The 20,730-nt window shown below is 38.6% G+C and overlaps 1 protein-coding gene and 1 long non-coding RNA gene across 2 annotated transcripts in view; one reads left to right on the forward strand and one right to left on the reverse strand.

The window, feature by feature from the left end:
- Positions 1-20,730, forward strand: part of LOC311598614 (methyl-CpG-binding domain protein 3-like 2B) — a 199,368-nt gene that overhangs the window by 41,213 nt on the left and 137,425 nt on the right. The gene's annotated exons all lie outside the window — the stretch shown is intronic.
- LOC311598620 overlaps positions 1-20,730 on the reverse strand; it is a 123,573-nt gene that overhangs the window by 12,292 nt on the left and 90,551 nt on the right. The gene's annotated exons all lie outside the window — the stretch shown is intronic.

A 20,730-nucleotide genomic window follows, 5' to 3' on the forward strand; every position in this document is an offset into this window, starting at 1 on the left:
GGACCTAGACCCATGCTCAGATATAGTCAATAGGCAGCTCAATCACCATAAAGGACCTTGTTAAGGGGTCAGGGCTTTCCTTGCCTTGGACTCAGTTGCCTGAGCCCCTTACCAGTTGCCAGTTCCTTACCAGGACACAGAGAAAGAGGATGCAGGAAGGCCTGATGAGACTTGATAGGCTGGGGTTAATTGATAAGGGAGAAGGGCTCTCCCTCTCTGAGTACTAGGGAAAGAAAATAGGGGAGAGAAGGGAGGGCATGTGGGAAAAGAAAGAAATCAGGCAAGGAGACTTGATTGGTTTTTAGAGCAAATAGTTTTTAATAAATCAATATAAAATTTCATACAAGTCAGATAAAAACACTTCAAGCAGAACTTACAAAGGTCACAAAGGTCTTGTGACTAGGGCGGATTAAAAGCTGGGCATGTCTGTCTCTACTAAGCCAGTTGCAAATAGATTTCCTCTGTCTTCCTGTCAGGCTGCATCTCTCAGCTTTTCTTTCTTATGGTCACTGATGTTCCAAAACTAACCTCAGTGGCACACAGGCATCTCTAGTGTAGAAGCCCTCCACTCAAGTTTGGGCAAGAACATTAGCTGTCCAGAGAAGGACAAAACCTTGCAGAAATACATATCATAGAATAAATTTGTCATTATGGACTGATGAATTATATCCTACATTTCCTCTAAATACTATTAGCAAACAGCAACTTTCACAGGACACCAAGTTATATTTTTTGAGAAAATTTTATTTTAAAGGACAAATGTGCATGAACATAGGGAGCTTTAAGTAGAAAGAGATAACAAGGGTGACCATTCCACAGTTAATGTGAATTATGTACTCACGATTAAAGGCTGGCTTTGAACTGAGTTTCCTGAGGTCCCCTCCATGGTTGTAGAGTTTGTTCTTAATGGCCCCACTACAGAGACACAGACAGGGCTTGGGTAGCTGCAAATGACAGTGTCTTTCTAATCTAATTCTCCTTCTATATAGGAAAAGAGAAAGGTAACTTAATTACCAGGTAATCCCTCACACAAATAAAGCAAATCCTATTCAGACTGTCAAGGAAACTGGGCATGGTTGCACAGCAGCTCCTGAGGCAGTGGCAGCCAAATATTTGGGAGTCCAAGGCCAGCCTGCTCTGCAAAGTGAGTACAGGACAGCTTGGGCTCTGTTTTACAGATTATCCCTGGGTTAAGTAAGACAGGCTTGGTGGAGCACTGTTTTAATTCCAGCAATTGGGAATAAGAGGCAGGCAGTTTTCTGTGAGTTTTAGGCCAGCCTGGTTTACCAAGCTAGTGTAGGACAGTCAGAACACAAGAGAAACCCTGTTTCCAAAAACCAAAAAAGAAGGAGGAGGAGAAGAAGAAGAAGAAGAAGAAGAAGAAGAAGAAGAAGAAGAAGAAGAAGAAGAAGAAGGGGAAGAAGGAGGAGGAGGAGGAGGAGGACGAGGAGGAGGAGGAGGAGGAGGAGGAGGAGGAGGAGAAGAAGAAGAAGAAGAAGAAGAAGTAATTAAAAACACTCTCACATTAAATGAGACAGGCTTCAAACTCAGAGTGATTTGCCTGCCTGTCCCTCCTCACTGCTGGTAATAAAGGTGTGTGCCACCAAGACTGTCATTAAGATATCTTGAGAGTATAATGTACTCTTGTCTCAAAACCATCAAATCACAAAACATACAGAACAAAGAAAACATTATTAAACTCCACAAAGGTAAATGGCCAAGTACCATGTAGTGGCAAACCTATCAGAATCACAACAAACATTTCTGAAGAGAACAGAAAGCCAGAAGGCCTGCACAGAGGCCTTGGACATATCACGAAAACACAGATGCCAATCTAGACTAAAGTTACTAAAGTGCCCCCTTTTTTCTCCCATACAACCTAATATTCCAGTACTACAAGTAAGATTGTGGATATAGTATTACCAGGTTGTTGTATTCCTGATGCCTTTGCAGGATATTTGATTCCATTGTGATCCTTGAGACAGTGAATTGCAAAAGGCAGCCTTTGGTTTGGGGGCCCTTCAGCCCTAGCACACAGCTTTAATCCAAGAGGTTTCAACAAACTAGATTTAATAAAGTTAGCCCTAGGTCAAGAGACAGAGCAAGAAATCAGCTGATTTCCAGGTATTCCATGAAAAACCATATCAAAACAGTACCTATCCACAAATCCATCCCTACACAAGATAATAAAAGGAAAATGCCAACACACAGAGGCTAACTACAGTGCACCAAGGATAACAAGGGCATAGTTAACTTCACTTTAATAAAATCTAAACCAGACAAACACACAAGCACACTACCACAACCCACATGAAAACCAAATATACTAATAGTCATTGGTTAATCTCCCTGAGGGTCAGTAGTACCAAGTATCCAATAAAACAGGATTAGTAACCACAGACTTGCTTCACTCTCAGGATTCTCTTATCTCCTGAGACATCCCCAGCTAGCACCCAACAATACTGAGTGGTTTCCAATATCTTTTTATTTACCTTTTTGGTGCTATGGCTGGAAAACAAAGCATGGTATGAAAGGTGTTCATGAACCCTCAACACAAGGAGATCAATAAAAGTGTGAGGTCAGTAAACAAATGAGTCATATAATACACTGGTAATATACCCTCTAAAAGGTTAAAAACCTATTTGAGACACAAGAGTATAACTTCTTTCACTGTGGAAGGTCTCATATATTTAGAATTATGTGGTTTCTATAATGAATAATATTTACAGATACCATGCTAATAATCAGATTATGAAGTACACATCCATACCTTCCAAATTTAGATTCATATGGGGCATAGCATAATGAAGAAACCATATTAATCTTACATTTTAATGTTTTGATAGACTAAAATTGTGTAGCTCCATAGTGAACTGAAAATAAGAGCATTCTCTATATTAACTATCAAAAGTAATTCTATATGAGAATTCCTGGACTAGGAGAAAGTATAAATCTATGGACTGATGGTTTCCACTCAGCTCCAGATCCCTGGTCTTATCAAAGCTTGCAGGAAGGTCTGCTTGTTGCTTCAGAGAGGCTGTCCCTTCTGATCTCTCTGGACAACAGCTGTACCTTGAAGAGGCGCTCCACTGTGTAACGACCCCCTAGGGCCTCTGAACTGACTGAGTTTTATGCTTAGCAAGCTCTTATATAGAGATCTGAAGACTCCACCCTGAGGTGGAGCATGGTGGTATTAGCATAATTGAATGACCTTGTATAATCTCCTTTTTAGAAGCCTAGGCACACCCTAAGGGTTGCTTTTGCCTTCTGGGTATTTGGCTGTAGTTAGATGGCTGAGGCAGGGTTTATCACAGACCCTTCCATTGATGAGGTGGTAATAACTTTGAAGAAAGTACTGTGATGGTGAGATTTAGTTAAATTAAAGTGCTAAGCTTTTAGACACACAATAAGGAGTCTCTCTACTCTCTCTCTCTCTTTCTCTCTCTCTCTCTTTCCTCATCTGTCACTACCTTTCTCTGAGACAAGGTCTCTCTTACATCTCTCTAACTATCCTAAAACGTACTATGTTGTCCAAATTGGCCTCCAATCCACAGATGCTTCTCATGTGCTTAGATTTACTGTATGTACCACCACACCTGGGTGAAAAAGACATTTCCTTTATGGGATAATTTCAAGTAGGAAGATTCACTGTCAGCCTAAGACACTATTTTGTTGACAGTCCACATGAAATGGAAGAAGCTTTTGCTTTTTCCTGCTTGCCCTCCCTCATGACCTCCATTTTGTGTATGTTACTGCTGGGAGCAATACAAAATCCAACTTCACCAGGATTCTCACCAAGACTGGAGACAATTAGCTATCCAGAAATCCTCCAGATCTGTATTTGTATTGTAGAGTCATCCAACCTTATAGGATTAACAACTGGATTGTGGGTCTTCTGGTTGTGAGACAGCCATTGCTGGACTACTCAAATCCTGTAATCCAATCTAATAAGTGCCCTGTTTGTTTTACAGTCACCTTAACAGTTTTTTTTCCTTTACAGACCCTGACTACTTTGTGATTACAAATTGAAAACCCCTCTTCCACAATTTACTAGCACTAATTAAAAACTAATTATGCATTTATTTCTTTTAAATCAAATTATAGATTTTGAATTTAGTATAAATATCTTTTTTTTTTTTCAGAGCAATTTTCTCTTGTAGCTCTATCTTTGCTAGATCTCACTATAAATAACACCAGGTTGAAAAATAAAATAATACTGAAAAAAAGATGAGAAATTTAAAACCATGTTATGATATGATAAAGATTAAGTTTTCATAAAAATGTCAGTAATAATAAATGTGTGGAAAAAACCCTCTTACAAAAAAATGAGACCAGGCTTGCATCAAACTCATAGAGATATCCTTGCCACCTCGTCCTCAGTGTACAAGTTGAATTAAATATTTTATTTTAAATTCCTATATATAAACTTGAAAAATTATATATATATCATAGTTCTTATCAAATAGATAAGAAATTAATTATTTACATGCCCTAATACAAATGTGTTCCATTTTAGGAAAAAATGAATGCTCCTCATTTGTTTATTGCATTTAGTTTAGTACATAGGGCTCTCTGTAGAGCCTTGGTTTTCCTGCAGTCACTTTGATATCCTGGCTGGGCTTGATTCCAGAGATCAGCCTACTTCTGCCTCTCTGGTGCTGAGATTAAAGGCCTGGGACACCAGGACAGGCTATGAATCTTAATTCTAAGATAATTTAATTTTAAAACTTTTCCAATGACTTCATCAAATAACATTAACTTCAACTTTTGTTTTCATTTCTTCTTTCTTATTTTTTGAGAAAGGGTCTCACTCTTTATCTCTGAGGTGGAACACAGATCTACATGCCTGTGCACCATGCCCAGCTACTCAGTGTTTCTCTCTATTCTGCTTCTCTGTGCAGAGGCAGGCTTGGTGGCACACGCCTGTAATCCCAGCACTCAGGAGGCTGTGACAGGTAGATCTCTGTGAGACTGAGACCTCCCTGGTCTAAACAGTGAGTTCCAAGAAAAAGAGTGCTGAGAGAGGCTATTGCAACACACTCACACTCAAACACACACAGGCACACATACACACACACACACACACACACTCACACACAAACATATATATATATATATATATATATATATATATATATATATATATATATATATACACATACACACATCCCACAGCCATTAGTACTGTTAAATCCAAGATAGATGAGATATAAATCTTAGCTGCTTTTTACTTTTGTTTTCTGAATGTGTAATTTACCTGTAATCAATAAAGGAAACATGGCTTCAATGGAAAACAAAACTCAGAAAACTCTAGTCCTTCTACAGCCAGTGTGGGTGACTAGAGTCTTCAAACACTATGCACAAGGCATCAAGAACAAACACCCAAGCTCACCTGTCAGTGCTGAGGTGATACTATCTGACAGTAGTCAGTAGTCTTAGAATTGCCAAGTGTGCAACACACAGCCCAATGAAAATGCTGACTGCACTTCCTTGTGTGGTAGCTTTAGGGTAGGCCTGCCAATGATTTTGTTCATGCTGTATTGGTCTATCTGGGGTTTCAGTCTGCAATCCTGACATAGACACATTCCTGGTCCTTACATGACCTAAGCTTTCTTATATTCCCTAGAATGCTTCTAAGTAGATGATGAAGAAGATGATAATGATGATTAAAGAACACAGGTCTTCCTGAGTTTATCAAAAATATTGCAGACCCTTGTCTCCAGCTCTCATTAGCTTTTATCTGTAGAACAGTACAGGGTTTAGTATTGTTAACCTAGACTCTTTGGATTAAAAATTATGGATTTGTTTAGATAAGTACTTTGTGATCTTCCATGCTTTGCATCATACTTATATGTAGGGGCTTGGGCTTTGTTTGTTTGCTTGTTTTGGTTTTAGTGATGAGAGAGTTTATTTCTTGTTTTTTTAGAACTAGGCTCCCCTCAAGTTGGCTACAATTCCTCTACAGTCAGAAAAGCCCTTATGTGTCCTATACTTCTTCCTCCACGGCCCAAGTACTCAGATTAATACCAAGTAATTTGTCATGCAGCTTGATTGGATACCTTTGTTTCTGATACTCAGGCTTTAATTTTAAGCACTAAAGTAAAATCAAACAAACAAAGGAGCTCAAACCACTACATTCAAGTATGATGCAAAGCCTCCTGAGTGCCAACAAGCCTGGCTCTGCACAGAGAAGCAGAACAGAGAGAAACACTGAACAGCTTGGTGTGGTGGTGCACAGGCATGCAGATCTGTGTTCCACCTCAGAGATAAAGAGTGAGACCCTTTCTCAAAAAATAAGAAAGAAGAAATGAAAACAAAAGTTGAAGTAAATGTTATTTGATGAAGTCATTGGAAAAGTTTTAAAATTAAATTATCTTAGAATTAAGATTCATAGCCTGTCCTGGTGTCCCAGGCCTTTAATCTCAGCACCAGAGAGGCAGAAGTAGGCAGATCTCTGAGTTCAAGGCCAGCCAGGATACCAAAGTGACTCCACGACAACCAAGGTTCTACAGGGAACCCTGTCTAAGAAACTAAAGCCAATAAATAAGTAAAGAGCATTCATTTTTTCCTAAAATATAGCATGTTGGTATTAGGGCTTGTAAATATTAATTTCTTATCTATTATGATAAGAACTATGATTTATATGTACTTTTTAAAGTATATATATAGGAAAATAGAATAAATTATTTAATTCTATCTGTCCACTGAGGAGGAAGAGACAAGCACATCTCTATGTTGAGGCCAGCCTGGTCTACAGACTGAGTTCCAGGATTGCCATTTTTACACCGAAACTTGGACCCCAAAAACCAAATATACATATAATTCTCAATTTCATTAACAGAACATTTTCCAGGAGGCTAAAAAACAGGCTATTTTATGGATCTGCATTACTGGGTCTGACCTGAGATTTCAATTTTTTAAATAACATATTCCATTTTAATATCTATGCATTGAATTAACTAACATATTCAATTACATTATGTCTAGGAAGCACATAGTAAGGATTTAGATATTTCATTAATAAACATTTACTTTTCTTTAGTTTTGTTTGTTTGTTTGTTTGTTTTCTGAGGAAGGGTCTCATTAATGTAGATCTGACTGGTCAACTCGGAGATATGTCTGTCTCTCGCTCTCTGTCCCAAGAGCTGAGACTGAAGGAGTGCACCATCACACCCAGCCCTGGGAAACACATAAAAATTCTCTAATTTTATCCTGTAGAGAAACTTTTGAGTTTGGACTGGCCATGCAATCTCTGTGAGTTCTAATCCAGTCTGAGCTCCATAGCTAGAAGCTTTCTTAGAATGTATAAAAAATAAATCAATAGGAACATTTTTTCTTCATTTATAGAAGGTCTTTGGAGATGATGAAGTACCAAGACCTATGGATACACTTAAGATGCTGACATAAAAACCATTGGAGAGATAATGGCTATGCTGAGAAGATTAGTCCTGTCTTCATACTGGATACATAGATCAGAATTTCCGATTGTTCTTTATAAACAATTTTCTTGCTGTCATTTTGTTCCTCTTTTTTTTATTTTGGAGAAAGGGTCTCTTTGTTTAATAGTTTTGGCCATTTTAAAATAAGCCCTGTAGACCAGGCCAGCCTCAATTCAAAGAGACCCAGCATCCTTTGCCTTCCATGTGCTGGGATTGATGGGATGTGGCACCACCCCGGGAATATAAGCAGTTTTCCAATGCAACTTTTAAGAGTTTTTTATATAATGAGATGTTGATATTGATTTCAAACACTGAGCTGAGTTTCAGCTCAGATATTGGCTGCTCTTCACAGCATTGTCAAGGCATCTCTTGACAAAAGGCATTCTCGAAAGAGTGTTGACTCACTCCTTACATCCCTGGACTCAGGAGGCAGAGGCAGACTGATCTCTGTGAGTTTGATGCAAGCCTTCAGAAAGCTGTAATAACTCTTCAATCCAAACCACAGCTGCTTGCCACCTTCACCAGCATCCTTCTAGATATTATGTATATCATCCATATTTGGCTTAAGGCAACGTTCTTCCTAAAGCAACAGTCAGATCACTCCAGAGCCTTCCGTAAAACTCAAAAACAAAATTCAGACTTGTAATGGTGGCTACCAAAGCCCACATGATCTAGTTTTAAACTTCTCTTCCCTTCCTGGAAAAACTTCATCAAGGACATAAATGTAAAAGCAGCACATGTTGACCAGGAAACCCCCATGTCAACAGATCACCAGCATCACAAAGAAACCCAGTGTAGCCATGGTGGTGCCCTGCTATCAGTGTGCGTGTCTCCAGGTGATGGGGACAGTGATGTGGTAAATGGTCAAGAAAGCCCTTTGCTTGCTTTTAAAATACTTTTGTTCCATTGATTTACTTTTTTTTTATTCAATAATTCCTCTTCAAAACCAGCTAGATTGAGGGAGAACACCCTAGTTAGTTGTGTAAGAGTATAATTCCTGTTCTCTCAGACCCTATACTCATGCCCCTAATTTTATAAATTGCAGTGTCAATAATTAGGATTCAGTGTTACTTCTGTGCTTAGATCATAAAGTAACCGAGAAAAGGCTTTCAGAGACTTGCTAATCCTTTTCAATACATACTATCTATCATAAAGAATTCCTTTTTTCTCAGAACCAGACAGGCCTGTCTAGCAGTAAAAGATTAAAGAAACTTTTCTGATGATTATATGATAAAGTTATAACAGATTCTGTTTTTGACCTTGAAAAACAGGTGAAATTTTTAAGGGAAAGAGGGGTGAGGAATAAGGGCATCATGGTGGCTGGAGGTGGCTGGCTCAATCAATGCTACAAACTGGGATTTATCTGATTCAGTCAATGCTTTCAGACCTGTACAAAGATAAAAAATGAGCCTGGCCTGTGGGCACAAGCCTTTAATCCAAGCACTCTGGAGGCAGAGACAGACAGATCTCCGTAGTTGTTTTTAAATTACTGTTTGTTAATTATAGAATAGTGGGTTTCATTGTTAGATTTGAAATAATAAATTACTCAGGGTTCTTTAAGGGAAAGAATTTATAAAAATTACTTTAAAACAAAAAGGGAAATTATTAGCCTGGATTACAGCAATGGCAGCCTTCTGGTTAGAAGGCTGAGAATCCAGTAACTGCTAAGCCCATGAGGTTGGATGACTCTACAGTACAAATATAGCCCTGGAGGATTTCTGGATAGCTAATTGACTCCAGTCTCTGTGAGAATCCTGATGAAGCTGGATTTCATATTGATCGCAGTAATAAGATAGATAAAATGGCGGGCAATGGTTGAGGGCAATCAGGCAGAAAGCAATAGCTTCTTGTGCTCTGCCCATAGTTTGGCTGTAAGACCAAGATTCTGCTCTGATCCTCTGCTAGATGGAGTCTTTCAGAGAACAACTATGAGGACTAGGTTGTCCTGGAAATCGTAGAGATCCTCCTGCCTCTGCTTCCCAGGGGTGGGATCAAAGGTGTGCACCACCACTGCCTGGCTTGAGTAATAGTATTTTAAATTATAGTGTTTTCAGTTTTGATAGAAATGTTCTGAAATAGATTTTGTGTGAAAATAGCCTTTAGGTCAGCTGTGATCCACAGTAGGACTCTAGGATAGATACAAAAGCTACCCACAGAGCAAAGGAGATGCCTTCTCTTATAGCACTGAGATAAGAAGGGTCTATGTATTTACTTAGCAGTTAAATTAGTGAATCTAGTACGTGGGATTCAAATGGGAAAGGAGGAAGTCAAATTATCCTTATTTGCTGATGATATGATAGTGTACATAAGTGACCCCCAACATTCCACCAAACAACTCTTACAGCTGATAAACCCCTTCTGCAAATTGGCTGGATACAAAATTAACTAAAAAAAAGTCAGTAGCCTTCTGATACACAAATGAAAATCATGCAGAAGAAGAAATTAGAAAAACTACACCCTTCACAATAGCCACAGGCAATATAAAATATCTAGGGGGTAACTCTAACCAAGCAAGTGAAGGACTAGTTCTTTAAATCTCTGAAAAAAAGAGATTGAAAATGACATCAGAAGACGAAAGGATCTCCCTGGTTCAAGGATCAGGAGAATTAACGCAGTAAAAATGGCCATCTTACCAGAAGCAATTTACAGATTCAATGCAATCCCTATCAAAACACCTACACAATTTTTTAAAGACATTACAACTCTTCAGAGAGTAGAATTGCTGGCCAAGAAGATTTCTCAGCTGGGTTACTGTTACTTCTATATGAATGCTAACACGAGGCAGAAGCATGGAAATCATGTCTTTCCCGATTCCCGAAATGTCACATGCTGCAACTTGTTTGCACTGACCTGTTTACCCGAGGTACTGGTACAACAAGCTGTGAATGTGGTAATAAACTTTGACTTTCCAAAGCTGGCAGAGACTTATCTTCATCATATTGAAAGATCAGCTTGCTTTGGTCATCTTGTCTTACCCATCAATTTGATCAAATATGATGATTCCTTCAACCTGAAAAGTACTGAGGAGCAGCTGAGAACTGAAATTAAAGCTATGGCAAGTAACATTGACAAGAGCCTGCACGTGGCAGAGTACCACAGTGAAAAAGAAAAGAAAGGGGAAAATCCTAAAAAAAGAAGAGTCTTGGTGAACACACATGCCTGTCTATAATTCTCCAATAGCTGACTCTACTTCTCCCTGGTTATTCATTTTTTAAGCCTGAAGAGCATGTTTAGGTATTTGTGCAAAGTGCCTTATGCTGTGAGACCATTAAGAACTTCATCTTTTACACACTGCCCCAGGATTCAACGATTCAACAATGTCATGTTCTGTTCTCTCTCTCTCTCTCTCTCTCTCTCTCTCCCTGCCCCCTCCTTCTTCACTTTGGTTTCAGGTTGGAGTCTCTCTTCCTATTCTACTAGTGCTCACATCCTGGTAGAACAGGAAGAGACTAGGAACAGGAAATAGTGATGTAAATAACATTTTCCTTTCCTCTTATGGAGGGGTTGATTCACAACCGCAGTCCACCCACACTGTAAATACATGCATTAAAGAAAACAATACCAAGTAACATTTTCTTCTGGGCTGAGTAGATGCACCATCATCACTTCCAAAGGGAGGAGCAGGCTCTCACTGCAGGAGCCACATGACAAGCCTCTGTATGCACAGTAAGGCCCTACTCCGGTCAAAGCCTGGTCTTTACTTTTTGTTTTTTAAGTCCCTCTTAATAAGGAATTGCTACTATTGGAAATTGTCTTTCAGGTTCTTTCCAGTAAATTTTAAAGTAATGGTATGTTTTGTTTGTTTTGTTTTCCAATGGTCCATTTGGATGAGAACTATGTCCCATTTTTAGTATTCAAACTATATCCACCTCAATGCTTTTAGTCTCTGGTCATTTGGTTGTATAATAAGTTACAGACACCTTGCTGCCTGTGGTCCTGTTTTGATTTTCTCTCCTTTAATGTTCTAAACGTGAAAGAAACTTTCCTAGAAATGTAATACATTTACTATAAAATGATCTTTCCTGGAAAAGAAAAACTAACTAGTTCTAAATTATTTCCAAACTGGTACCAGCATCATAACATTGGGTTGGCCCCATATGGTGCCATGGGGGGGGGTGGGTATCATAATCTATATTTGGAATGAGATGAGGGCACCTTTCCTGGACCACCTCCTTTGTGTTCTATGCCATCACTCTCCGTTAGCACAGCAAAAGCTTCTAGTGAAAAGTGTTGGAACATGATGTCTCATTCTGATTATTTGTTTTGTTGTTGTTGTTGTTTTTAAATTGGTGTGGAAGGAGAGGGTACTATGCCCCAAAAGGGAGGATGTCTGCACTAAGGATTTAGAAGCATTTCAGATGTTCTTAATATCATGGGAAACTGCCTTTAGCCATACCCTAGACCTTCAGATGAGGAACAAAAAGATGAAATAAGTTCTAGGGAATTAAGCCATGTTATTTTCATTGGATACATTTTTTCAACTTTCTGTGCATCTTTAAAATTGTTACTGTGGAATGATTTTCTTGCCAAATATCTTTGTCAGGCAAAATTATTTGGCCTCATGGGAGGTGAAGTAAGCCAGCTTTTGGGTGAATTTATGTGGAACTTTGGTGAGTTTGTAGTTCTTTAAAACTCCCAAAGCAAATCTATTTTCTCCTCTTCTATAAAAACTCATCTTTGGAATAAAGAGTTAAGTATCCAAGGGTTGTAACAGTTATGAGGTCAGAGAAAGCTAACCTGGCCTGGACTCTGCCCCTCCACAGCTGACAGACTCCGACAGAGGTATATTTAAATCTCCAGTAGACAGAACTGGCAGGGGAACAGAGGGGTGGGCCTGGGTTAGTGAGATACAGGCTGCTGTATTTTAATAAGCAGTTTTTGGGGAAGGGTGCCTGGAGAATACAAAGTCACTTCCTTTTTTTTTTTGAAACAAAACAAATTAGAAAATAAAAATTACAATTTTTGTTTAGTAAAAGTAAGAAAATTCTAGTGTTCTTAGCCACAAGGGAGCAAGTGGTTCCACTTTGAACAGTGGGGACTTAAATTTTTTAAAACATTTGGGGAAAGGGAAAATTGGCTTTAATTGGCAAATGTTCCAGTAAGGGTGTGTGTTTTTGTTGGGATGTGTTACACTCTATGTACATGTCTGTGGGCTGGAGTCGTTACAAAGTATATACACGGTTCAGAAAAGATAGTTGGCAAAACCTTGATTATTACTTTCTGTTAATTTATCTCAATAAAAGGCCACTTGAAGCCGGGCATGGTGGTGCACGCCTTTAATCCCAATACTTGGGAGGCAGAGGCAGGAGGATCGCTGTGAGTTCGAGGCCAGCCTTATCTACAGAGTGAGTCCAGGATAGCCAAGATAACATAGAAAAACCCTGTTTTGAAAAAAACCAAAAAAAGGCCCATTTTAACTCTAAAAAAAGATATTATTATAGATGCTGTTATATCTGTTATCTCTCTACTCCCTGTACTAGCTCTCTACCATAGCCTAAATCTAACTTTAAAATAAATTAACTTTTTATCATATGAAGTCACATACAGTCATGTGCATGCAAGAACAAAGCGCTGCTGGGTGTGCAAGCAACACCTTTGATCCCAGCAGAGGCAGATAGATTCCCCATGAGTGTGAAGTCACACTGATTTACAGAGGTAATTCCAGGATCAACAGAGCTACCAAACCTGAGTACAAAATGAAAAAATCCAAATAATAATAAAAATGATAATAATATTAAAATATCAACAATAATAATGATGATGAAATTTTGACATCTTCTCCTGTACCTCACAACCTCATATTCTTCTCTCTTGGCAGGTATTTTTTTCTCCAGTCACCGTTACTTTAACTTTTGTTTTATTAGTACATATATGATTCTGTACTTATAAAGTCTGAGCTTATAAGCAAAACATACTTTTGGGACATCAGTGTTCCACAGGACACTTTTTCGGTGGCACCGCTTGATGTCAGGGCCACTGCCTTCATCTGCATTTTGTCTACATCTTCCTAGATAAAAATGAATTATTCAATGTAATGAGCCATATTGAGTTCTGTCTCTTGCAGACACTGCATTTTTATGCGTTCTCTTGTTAAATATTTCTGCTTAAATTCCTGTTCACAGGTATTATGACTTTAGCTTCCACCACCGGAGTAGAACACTTAAGATGTTGGCAGCAGTGATTGGCTGTGTGCAAGGGAGCACAGTCTTAGTTCTTTAGTTACCGTTTTAAGACAGGACTGAATTATATCTCAGGGGGAAACATAATTTGCAATCCCCCTGCCACACCCTCCTGAGCGATGGGGTAACCATGCCTGGTTCAATTTACTTATATAGTGTATACGGCTGTTATAAATACTACTCAGGAGTTCTTAGGGTTGATTGGCTAGCTTAAATTCCCATTAGCCTCCTTTGAATGGCCTCAGCACCCATACTTTCTATCAGTTTCACTTGACCTAAGTAAAGTATGTATAATAGTGTTTTACTGTAACTTTTTAAAAAAAATCACCATTATTTAAAGAAGATGAATATTTCTTTACATGTTTATTGATTTTTGTGTTATCCTCTTTTGTGTAAGGACTAACAAATTGGCATCCATTTTCCAAACCCTTTCTTATTATTTTCATTAATGTAATTAATTGGTTGTACAGAATATAAGTTACTTCTCCTACAGTGTGGGACAAAAGAGACAAAAGGATCCAGGGCAAGTTGGTGAGAGTCTACTTGGTATTAATCCCAGCACTTTGTCAGTGGAGGCAGGAGTATAAGACACACAGGGGTAGCCCTGCATATACAGGAATTACAGCAAATTTGAGGTGAGCCTTGTGGTATGTAAAATGAGCAAGAAAAAAACTCCCCCATCCCCAAAACAAACAAACAACCTATGACATTCATGTATGTTCCAAAGCAGAGAAGATCTCAAACTGCATATCTAAACAAATCCACATTCTTTAATCCATGCTGTCCAGGTTAACGAGACTAAACTTTATACTGTTTTATAAAGGAAAGCTAGTGAGAGCTAGAGACATGGGCCAATGTCATATTTGCTAGAACTCAAGAGTTCCTGTATTCAGATAATATAATAATAATAATTATTATTATTATAATTATAATTATAATTATAATTATTATTATTACTAACATTAATAATATTAATAAGCCAATGAGAAACTTTCTAGTGAATATAGGAAAACATTGGCCATATAAGTGAACCAAGAATGGCAGTTAGCAGTAGATAAAATTATGGGACATAATTTCTCAGAGCAGAATTCTATATCTAGTGGCAATACTGATCTCAAACATAGATACATGGGAGCTGGTTCCTAGTGCACACACACAGATAGTGTCTACATCAGGATTGCAGGCTGACACTCCGGATAGACAAATACAGCATGAACAAAATCATTGGCAGACATACCCCAAAGCTACCACACAAGGAAGTGCAGTCAGCATTTTCATTGGCCTGTGTGTTTCACACATGGCAAATCTAAGAATAATGTCTGATTTCTTTCAACTCAGCACTAACAGGTGATCTTGGGCATTCTTTGTGCCTTTGTTCACATAACTTTGAAGACTCCAGTCATCCAGACTAGATTCAGAAGTACTTGTGTTTTGTTTTGTTTTTGTTTTTGTTTGTTTGGGGCTTTTGTTTGTCATTTATTTTTGCATGCATATTTCCTCTAATGATTTCAAGAAATTTTCACATTAAGAAAACAAAAGTGGGACACAGCTAAGAAAATACTTGTCTCTCTAGGTCCTAAAAATAATATAGGCTGTGGTGTGTGTGTGTGTGTGTGTGTGTGTGTGTGTTGAGACTGTTCTCTCTCTCAGCTCTGGTTTTCCTTGAACTCACGGTATCAGGCAGGTCTCATACTCACACAGATCTACTTACTACTGACTCCTGAGTGCACTCTCAAGATTTTCACATTTTTTCCTCATCACCCTGAGACACCGCCCTTGTGGAACTGTACTACATTGATGTGAATATGTTGATTACTCACAACCCCAAGTCTACTACACTCAAAAAGTTCAGAGAGGACCTTTAAGTGTATTGTGTGACAATGCTGGTTGCAGTGTGCAGAGTTACCTACTAAAGCTCCAGCTGGGACAGTAGGAATCCATGATCTAGTGAGACTGGAGATGGAGTAAGGAACCTTGGTTAATGAGTGGATGACTGACTGGTCCTCTACAATCCACTTTTGAGTGCTGGGAATCAAACTTGGGGATCACACTAGGTGGGAAATTGCTATGAAATAACGTTGTTAAAATCAATTTCCCCTGTTCCACAGCACTATAGGGAAGGACCAGGAAGGACTGATTGTACTTGATTTGATTGAATGTGGAATGAAATATGAATATGCAGTTCAGTCTGAAGACACAAAACATCAGAGATACTTAATTTTCAACAGCTGCTTTACTTGGCAAAGTGCTAATATGTGATGATGAGACTATGCTTCAGAAAACCAATGGATATTGCTGTGTTCAGTAGAAACAGAAAGAAAGGTTCACTACATTAGGACACATAGAGGGACCTCTCGTCTTTTAGGAAAAGTAACCCTGTATTCTTACATGTACCAGATTAATGCTGAATGTAGTATTCTTTGACCAATAAGGGTTGGGGAGAAAAGAAAAGATAAATACCTAAAGAACATGAAATAAGTGGTAAAGAAAAGATGTGAGGTGGGCACTGTGGCTCACACCTGTACTCACAGTACTAAGGAAGGCAGAGCCAGGGAGATCTGGAGACCAGCCGGGTCTACAAAATGAGTCTAGGATAGCCAAGACTACATAGAAAAACGGTGTCTCAAAAAATCAGAAAAAGAAGAAGAAAAGAAAAAAGAAAAAAATGATGATGTAGAAGAAATAAGAAATACAAGAAGAAAGAGTTGGAGGAGGAAGAGGAGGGGAGGGAGGCAAAGAAAGAGAAGGCGAAGATATTAACACTCCAAATCCTAAAACCATTTGTTGCTAGTATTTTGAATCATGAAAAAAATTAAGTTCTGGGCTCTAACTCTAGCTCATGTTCAAGGGCTGAGCAATTTCCTACCAAATGTGAGGTCCCAAGTTGTATACCCAGCACTGAAAAATAAAGTGTAGAATGAGTTTTCAGGTTAAATGAACATAATTTCTAGTAAAATTGACCTAGACTATTTTCCTAACACATGACCCCAATGAAAAACATGAATATTCTCTAATTTTATCCTCTACACAGTATGGTACTGGGTGTGGTCATGCACACCTTTATTCAAGCACCAGGAATGCAAGGACATAAGAATCTCTGTCTCTCTCCGTCTCTGTCTCTCTGTTTCTCTGACTCTCTGTCTCTGTGTCTCTCCTTCCATGACAGGGTTTCTCTGTGTAGCCTGGACTGTCCTGGACTTGGTTTGTACAACAGGTTGGCCTCAAACTCACAGTGATCCACCTGCTGCTGCCTCCAAAATGCTGGGATTAAAGGCATGTGCCACCACTCCTGTGCTGGATATTTGTCTCTTACAAGCATAACAAGGAAATCACAATTGCAAGGCTTCCATGGCCTACAGTACAGAGTGAATTCAAGGTCAACTTGGGCAATTTAGTAAAGCCATCCTTTAACAATTAATGTGAAAGGCCTGGGATACAGACCATTGATAGAGCACTTACCTAGCAACCCAAAGGCACAAGTGCAAACTAATAAAGAAAAACTGAAAAATAACATGGAGAAAGGTATAAATGAAGCAGGGCTCAATAAAGTAGACCTTTAACTACTTCCTGCACAGGCCTGAAGATTTAGGTTCCAGGTCAGCCAGAGTTACAGAGTGAGATGCTGAGAGAAATGGGGGGGGGGGGGAAGGAGTACTGAATGTCATTTTATGAAGCCATAGGAAAAGTGGTGATTTGGAATTAAATTATATTAGAATTAAGATTCATAGCCAGTCATGGTAGCCCATGCCCTTAATCCCAGTACTTGGGAGGTAGAGGCAGGCAGATCTCTGAGTTTGAGGCCAGCTAGGTATACAAAGTGATTCCAGAACTGCCAAGACTACACAGAGAAACCCTGTCTGAAAACAACAAAACAAAACCAAAACCAATAAGTAAATGAAGAAAGTTATTTTTTTCCTAAGGTATAGCATGTTTTTATTAGGGTATATAAAGGATCAATGACATAACTATTAGGGAATTTGGGACAAAATATAGATTTGTATTTAATTTTATAAGTTTATATAGAGGAAAATATGTAAAACATAGCTGTGTAGTGGTGGCACAAACCCTTAATCACAGCACTCTGGGGGCAGAGGCAGTCAGATTGATCTGCAAAGGTAGTCAAGACAGCCAAGGCTACATAGAGAAATCCTGTCTCGAAAAAAAACCCCAAACCAATAAATATATAAATAAATAGAATTAATTTTTTCCTAACGTATAGACCTTTGTATTAGGTGGTATAAAGGGTTAATGGCTTAATCATTGGGATCAGAACATAGATTGGTATGTAATTGCAGCAAGTTTACATAGAGGAAAATAAAACAAACAAAAAATTAATTCTAGCTGTGCAGTGGTGCCACACACCTTTATCCCAGCATTCAAGAAGTAGAGGCAGGCAGATGCCTGACTTGAAGACAGCCTGTTCTACAGAGTGAGTTGCAGGACAGCCAGGGCTACACAGAAAGTTTGTCTGGAAAAAACAAATATGTATGTAATTCTAAGATGGATTAAAGGAAAATTATCAAAGATACTCATAAATGGACACACACACACACACACACACACACACACACACACACAATTTACCATGACTGTCATGAAGTTTCAATATCCAAAAGAACAATTTCTGTTATAATACCTACATATTTATTAACTAGCACATCCATTTGTGTTATTTCTACAATGCACATTGTAAGTATTTTGGATATTTTATTGATAAGCATTTACTTTTCTTTAGTTTTATTTGATTTTGAGAGAGGGTGTCACTATGTAGAGTGGCTGGTCTCCTCAGAGATCTGTTTGTCTCTCTTTCCCAGTGTTGAGATTAAAGGAGTGCACCACCTCACCCTACCCAAACGAACAGATAAACATCCTCCAATTTTATCCTATACAACAACTGTTGGGCTGTGTGTGTCAGACACACCTTTATTTAATCCCACAGTGAGAAAGGCAGAGGCAGGCGGATCTCTGTGAATTGCAGTTCAGCCTGATCTCCAAAGCAAGAATCTGTCTAGAAAAAGTATAAGAAAATTATCTGTATGGAAAATTTTTGTTATTAGTTTTATAGAATGTACTTGGAGATGTTGAACTATGGAGGAGAGTGGAAGTACTGAACATGCTGACATGAAAATGTTGGTGAGATAATGGGTATGCTGATTAGATCAGCGGTGTCTTTATACTGTCCACATAGATTAGAACATCCAATTGTTCTTTATAAACAATGTTCTTGTTGTTGGTTTGTTTCTGATTTTGTTTACAGAGACTGTGTTTCTCTGTGTAAAACGTTGGGTTGTCTTAGAACTATCTCTGTAGACGAGGCTGGCCTGAAACTCAGAGAGCCAGCAGTCTCTGCCTGTTAACAGCTGCAATTAAAGGCATGTGCCACCAAACCTGGTTTATAAACAGTTCTTTGATTGTAATCTTTAAGAGTATTAGTATAGTGAAATGACCATATTAACTTCAGAAAATATTTTTTGTCTATTTGTATAAAGATTTAAGTATCTTCAAGTCCCAAGCATTGGAGACAGGATCTCTGATGGATTGTCCACCTATCATTTATCCACAGCTTATAGTAAACCACCCATTCTATTCATGGGCTATATTAAGTATCAGCTCATCAGCTAGTTGATTCCATGACAGTGTTTTTTGGTTTTCTCTTTTCTTCCTTTGTTTCTTTTTTTGTTTTGTTTTGTTTTTTTGTTTTGTTTTTGTTTTTGGAAACAGGGTTTCTCTTGTAGTCAAGACTATCCTGGACTTGCTTTGTAGACCAGGCTGGCCAGAAACTCAGAATCATCTGCCTCTTCCTCCCATTTGCTGGGATTAGTGTGTGTGGCTTTCTTAAAACAGGGTTACTCTGCATAAGAGAGCCCTCTATGTCCTTGACTCACTTTACAGACCAGGCTGGCCTTGAATTCCAGGAGATCTGCCTGCCACTGCCACAGGGGTGCTGAGATTAAAGGCTTGTGAAACCATGCCCAGCTTCCCTGCAGGCTAACACTCATTGCTTTATCTGTAAGGTAGACTATCTGATAATTAATTTATCTATCTCTCTTCCTATATAAAAGAAGTTTTAGAATGAAAAGACACTGCCATTTCCAGCAAGCCAAGCCATGTCCATATCTCTGTAATGGAGCCTTATGGACAAACTCTACCACAATGGAGGGGCCTTCAGGAGACTCAGTTCCAAGCCAGCCTTTGATCGTGAGTACATAATTCACAGTAATTGTGGAATGTTCATCCTTGATTTTTCTCTTTACATTTAAATCTCCTTAATTTATTGCACAGTTGTATTTTAACATAACATGATGTCAAAAAAACCCATAACATAATGTCCTGTGAAAAGCTATTCACTACTTGCTAATACTTGTTGGAAGAAATGTAGGCTGCAATTCATCAGTCCATAATGCCAACTTTGATCTAGGAAATGTATAGTTGGATGGTTTCTGTCCTTGAATGGACAGTTAGTATTCCTTACCCACTTAAATGGAGGGTTTCTACACTTGTGATGCCTGTGTGCCACTGAGAGTAGGTTTGGACCATCAGTGACCATGAGAAGGAAAAGCTGAGAGCAGCACTCTGAATCGAAGATGGATGGAATATGTCTGCAACAGGCTTTGTAGAGACACCCTCAGCTTTTTGTCCTTGCTAGTCACATGACTTAGATGTCTTAGAAGCCTGGTAACTAGAACCTTTTTTATAGTATCCTTGGGGACCTTGGGAAGAATCAAAATCTGGGCCCTCACACTACGTACTTTAGGGTTCTAAATACTTGAGTTGTAGAAACTTTTACAGATGACTTTAGCCTATATTGTGGTCTGATACCTGTTTCTTCAGAGAAAAGGAGGGATAGAAGAGACATGAACAGCGAAAATTCTGCATAACTAGAAGTATATGTGATCCTGTGCTGTTTACATTTCTCTTTGTTTTCAAAAGGAAGACTCAGAAGAAGTATGATACCCCAGAAACTACAAAAGAAGAGTGAAATCTTGGAAGGCAAGAGAAAATTCAAGGCCAAACTCAAAAACCAACTTGGTGGAACTATCAGAAGTCCTATGAGGTTGACCAGTTGCATCTTCCAAAAGCCTGTGTCTAGAATAACTTCCTACCCTGGGAAT

This window comes from Acomys minous (assembly GCF_964271855.1).
Source record: "Acomys minous genome assembly, chromosome: 5".
NCBI classification, from domain to species: Eukaryota; Metazoa; Chordata; class Mammalia; order Rodentia; family Muridae; genus Acomys; species Acomys minous.